We start from the raw sequence: 5,798 nt of genomic DNA on the forward strand, positions 1-5,798 counted from the left end.
CTTTTCCCTCTCCCACACTCCCTGCTAATGTTCCCTCTCTTGCTCTGTCTCTCTCTGTCAAATAAATAAATAAAATATTTAAAAAAGAAAGAAAGAAAGAGAGAAAGACATAAATACAGCAGTCTTTTAAAAGCTAGAAAAGGCAAAGGAATAGGTTCCTACTCCTATTCCTCCAATAAGAATGCTGCTCTGAGGGTGCCTGGGTGGCTCAGTGGGTTTAGCCGCTGCCTTCGGCTCGAGTCGTGATCTCGGGGTCCTGGGATCAAGTACCGCATTGGGCTTTCTGCTCAGCAGGGAGCCTGCTTCCTCCTCTCTCTCTCTCTCTGCCTGCCTCTCTGCCTACTTGTGGTCTCTCTCTGTCAAATAAATAAATAAAATCTTAAAAAAAAAAATAAATAAAAAGAATGTTGCTCTGAAGACCCATTATAGATTTCTGACCTCCAAAACAGTAAGAAAATAAATTTATGTCACTTCAAGCCATAGGCACATTGTGCTCATGTGTTACAATAGCAATAGAAAAAAATATAACTCACAAAGTGGGGAATTCTATGGACACCAAAAGGATGTTCAAACAAATGTGACAGTCATAAATATCTCAAATATCCATTATGAACAAGAAAATAATGGAAAGTCTTTAAATAAAAAAGTAATAAAGTGTTCCTTTAAAAACAACTGCAAAAAAAAAATAAATAAAAACAACTGCAACTACAGATCTATGCAACAACATGGAGAAGTTTCACAATTATTACACAGTGTGGAAAAATAAACAGGTGAAAGTGCATACTCTAATTCATTTATTATTCTATTTATGAATCAATTGGTGACCTTAAGATATAGAAGATAGATTAGTAGTTGACTAGGGGTGGAGCAAAAGCAGAGGAAGGCAGAACAGGAATGAGGATTTATAAAGGGAACTTTTGGAGCTAAAGGGTATATTTATTTTCTTGATTTTGGTGATGGTTTCATGGATGGTTTCATGTTGAATCAGCAAATTGTACACTTTAAATGTGCAGTGCTAATACTTAAAAATCATCATATTATTCATTAAATAGTATAAGGAAGGAAAATATTTTCTTCAACTTTCTTAGGGTCACTGGATGTTTATGGAAATTATAGTGACAAAGATTAACAGGAGAGAAGCATAAAGATTTTTTTAAAAATCTACATACATGGGACCCTTCACAAGAGAATGAAGACCCATAGAAATGACTATAGCAGGAAGCTTTTATGCCTTTAACACATTAAACAATAAATTTGTGAAGAATTGAAAAGACATAAGGGTTTAAGCTCTGGGTTGTCCAACTAGGGCTAGGTAGTCCTCTTCCTTAACTAGGAAGATAGGGTTTGTTGCAAATGCCTTTGGTATCCTCTCTGGGATGATAAGTCTCTCTCTAGTAAAAAAAGAATTTATTTTCTACCTTTAAACAAAAACGGGGAAGCTTTTGCTGCATTCACTGCTTCTTACTTGCCTTCAGTTCAAAATACTTTTTGTACCAAAGAGGCATACTTTGGGGTGATATATTCTCATTTCTTTCAATAGGGAAATGAGAACATAGAGGAAAAGTGAATCACTTAGGGGTATATTATGGTGATTGACATGACATATGATGGCGGCTTGGATAAAAAGATCATAGTACAAATATAAAATGTGCATTAATTCAAAATACTTTGGCAAGTAGCCAAAAGGGCCTGCTGATATCTTGGAAATACGAGATGATGGATATATAAGCATCATAAGAGACTTCTACATTTCCAGTTTGACTCCAAGATAAGGAAGAATAGATGAGAAGCATTTTGGGTGGTTAGATGCAAATATTTTGATTTAGCCATAGTAAATTTGTGATGCCTAAGAAATATATAAGTGGAGATATCAAGTAAGTAATATGGCTGAAAACCTAGAGCTTAAAGGAGTATCTGGCCTCAGATTAAAAATTTGGATGTCAATGATGCATAGAAAATACTTAAGGTATGAGAATGGATATAATACAAAAGGAGAATCAAAAGGAAAGGGAAGTCTGGAAGGAAAATATATATAAAGACATATAAAAATTGACTCAACCTTGGAAGATCATAAAGCAAGCCAGAACTTAAAAGGCTGTGGCTATTGTAGCAGCAGTGGACATAAGAAGGACAGAGCCTAGATGTGCTAAGAAAAATCACTTATTCAACCATTTATTCAACAGATATCTATTCAAAGCAGTAGAAACATCTGGATAAACACAAGAGCTATAGGCCATCCCTTCATAGAGGTTATATTTCTGTAATCATTATAAAGTAAAAAGGACATATATTAAAAAGTAAATGTAATATGTAACACATGGTTTAATGTCTAAAAATTTACTATATAAACAATAATTTTCCATTTACGCACATAGGTGAGGTAAAGATAAAATCAAAACAATCCTTCTAGCAATATCTTTCTCAAATATATTCAATGTTTTTCTAATTCAGTAAAATTAGTAACACAAATGACCAGGGCATGACAAAATTAAGGGCTGAATTTAACAAAAATGGAAATACTTGTACCTAAACTTTCATTTGAATTCTGAGGTTCTTTCTAAGAACTAGGAAAAAAAAAAAAAGTACATGTGTATCCAAAGAACATCAGACAAATAAATATAACTCATTATTCTGAATACTTATGATCTAGGATCTGATTAAGCATATTTATTTTCACCTCGAGATTTTTTGATATTTTAAAGAAAAATCAAGGTTTTTAACATAGAAGGTAAAGCAATGCAAGTAAAACAATAAATCATAATTTTAGTGCCATGTATATTGAGTGAAGATTTAAGAAAATCATATTTTAACTTTACATATAGAAAAATATAGTGCTGTAAATCTGAAGTTGCATTTAAATATTCCTAATATCTATAGTACCTAACTTTTTTTATATGTTTATCACCAAACATTAAAATAATATGTTCATTCAAAATGTAAAGATATTACTCCAGGTTTTTGGAGTCGAGTCGTATTTTTCAGAGTCAAGTCTATAGCAATTAAGTATCTCCTGTAGGGGTACAAAATAATCCCCAAATGTATCTCCTTCTATCAATTCTTATAAGTCAATAATAATTACTTATATTGCAAATGTATGTGTAACTAAGAGCTATTTGCTATTAACCTATGAAGTAAGTTACTGGGAATGCCAAAAGTTGTTATTCATACATTAAAATGAGCATGTTCCTAGTGTTTCCTGAGATTTCTCAACCAGTATTTTGCCTGGAAGCCTGGCTGCCACTTGCCAAGCATTTCCTTTATGTTTGTACCACAGCAAGAGAGATGGTTCAGATAAGAAATTGGGATATATGTGCATTATTTTAAGCAGACCATGGTACTCTAAAATTGCTACATCTATATTATACATATTTTCAGGGATGACATTAGATAGGCCTTTCAATCTCTTTCTGTTATATTTTAGATACTCTATTTTAACATCCTGACAACTATGTTAATTGTCCAGTATATGAGGTCTTCACTACTCTTTTCTTCTCCACTTTTCATGCAGTGTGTTATCTTTGCATTTCTTTTGCCCTCATCAGGTCAGCCATGATCAAAAGTTTCTCTTTATTAAAAATAGTATCTGTGAAAGACTGAGATTTCTCTGCCAACTGTGACCCCTTCTAGCTCATAAAGACTTGACATGTGGTAATGTCAGTCATATTATATGAGGTAATATACAACTTGCTGCTTGGTTGTTGTTACCACCAACCCCAAAGTATATTTTTTCATAGTCAAAACCACTATAATATAAGCAATAGATTATGTATTTACTCCGAAGCTATTTGAAGTTAAATCAGATTTTTTCATTCTAGTACTGCTCCACTCAAAGTCCCCCAATACCTTCTCTTCATAATTAGTATAATTTCTAAAATCCTTGCCCATGGCTTACAAGTTTCCATGTGACATGGAACTATTCTTTAGGACTTAAACCTACCACACTGTTTCCTTTTCCTCTCTGGTACAACCATACTAGGCTTCTAATTTTCCACAAATATGCAAAGTATTTTTGCATCTCGAAGTTTCTGACCTTGCCATTCCCTCTTCCACAAATGCTCTTCTCCTATACATTTATATAGCATGCCTCCCACCTCTTGCACCATTGTTCCGATGTCCAGTCTTTCAGGAGAACTTTCTCAGTTGCCATCCGTAAGAGCAATTTCTTGTCATATTTTATCCCTGTATTCTTCTTTTCTTTTCTTTCACAGCGCTGTTCACTGCTTGACATTAAATTAAAGACTGATTTATATGTGATTGTCTTTTTCACTATAAAGTAACCCTTGAGGACAGGGTCTATCCTATGTCCATGCCTGTATTCACAATACATAGTACAGTTTCCATAAAAATGCACTCATGGAACCTATGCTCAGTGAAAAAAGAAATCTCCTAATATTTAACACCTGGCATTTTGCATGTTCCTAAGAAATATTTATAGAATATGGAATGTACTAAATTCACTGGGAAGTGTTCACATGACCCTCCTTTGTCCCCATGCTTTATTAGAATGGATAGAAACATCTTACGCTTAAGATCACCTTGTCTAACCTTCACTTAATACATGTCCCAGGTCAATCCCTTTAATTGAATGCAAATGTACCTAATGAGCAATATCCATGAGAAAAATTTTATCTATCTTCTCCCAGCTCCTCTTAAAAGAAATTATGCTATTTATTGTTTCAAAATGATTTTATTTCTGGTTCATCTTATTCTGCACTGTCTTTCCTGAAGGTCAGACTGGTCTCCCTTTAAAAATATCCTCAATCCCTGATATCAATACTTCTAAGAGTGTGGCTCCATTTTAATATCAACTCGTGTGAATATCAAATGAGTGTGCATAAGCGTCTCCCACAGCAGAGTTTTGACATTAAGAAAATTAAAATATGCCCTAATCATAGAATGTTTTAACTGTTGTCTGACATTTTAAAGGATTTTCTCATGAATTTCAGAATAGATTATACTCCTGCCTGGCTTCTTGGGTATAAAAAATAATCTTCTGAGTGATTTAAACTTTATTTCTAATTTATAATAGAAAAAAAGTGCAAGAGAGAGAAAGAGAGAGAGAGTCTACATGATGAGAAGCTTTCTTTGTCTATTTGTCTTTTTGCCTCACAGGAAGCCAAGGAATTTTTTTCTATTATAAAATCATATATAGCTTGTTATTACAATTAACTTGAGTCCTGCAGGGATATAGTAGACTTATTTAACAGGAGTAAGCTTAGCTCTTTGCATAGGCTCCAAGGAAAAGAAATTCTTAAAAATTTTTCATATTTCTGTCTGAGGCCAGGCATTTAATTATCCTTAGGACATTCTTTTTTTATGAGAGAATGAGTTCAACTTTTAAATATGTCTTGTTGGCTAAACAAGCTGAGACTATTATATATCATGTGATCATTTTACATCTCTAAGTGATGCTTGGTATTTAAAAATACTAATGTTTATCCTTTGGCATATATTTTTCATGTTTTAATATGAGCCCTAGAATTTTCTATCTTATTTACTTAAGATAAATCTATTTCTTACATTTGACCTATGAGACAGAAATGCCTTTGCACAGTTTTTAAAGTGATCTCCAATCTTGACAGTCAAGCTCAAATATTCTAGCAATTCTAAACCACTTGAAGTTTTCAGATAGTCACATGGCCACTCTTCTGTAATTTTTTACACATAACATTCTATTCTGCTACATATTTAATAAATATATTTGAGCACTTACTATAGGTGAGACCAAAAAGCTCAAAAAACAAAAAACAATAACAACAACAAAAAAAAAGTTTGGGCATTTGGCATGCACAAATAAT

The sequence above is a fragment of the Mustela nigripes genome, chromosome 2, assembly GCF_022355385.1.
Source record: "Mustela nigripes isolate SB6536 chromosome 2, MUSNIG.SB6536, whole genome shotgun sequence".
Classification (NCBI taxonomy): Eukaryota; Metazoa; Chordata; class Mammalia; order Carnivora; family Mustelidae; genus Mustela; species Mustela nigripes.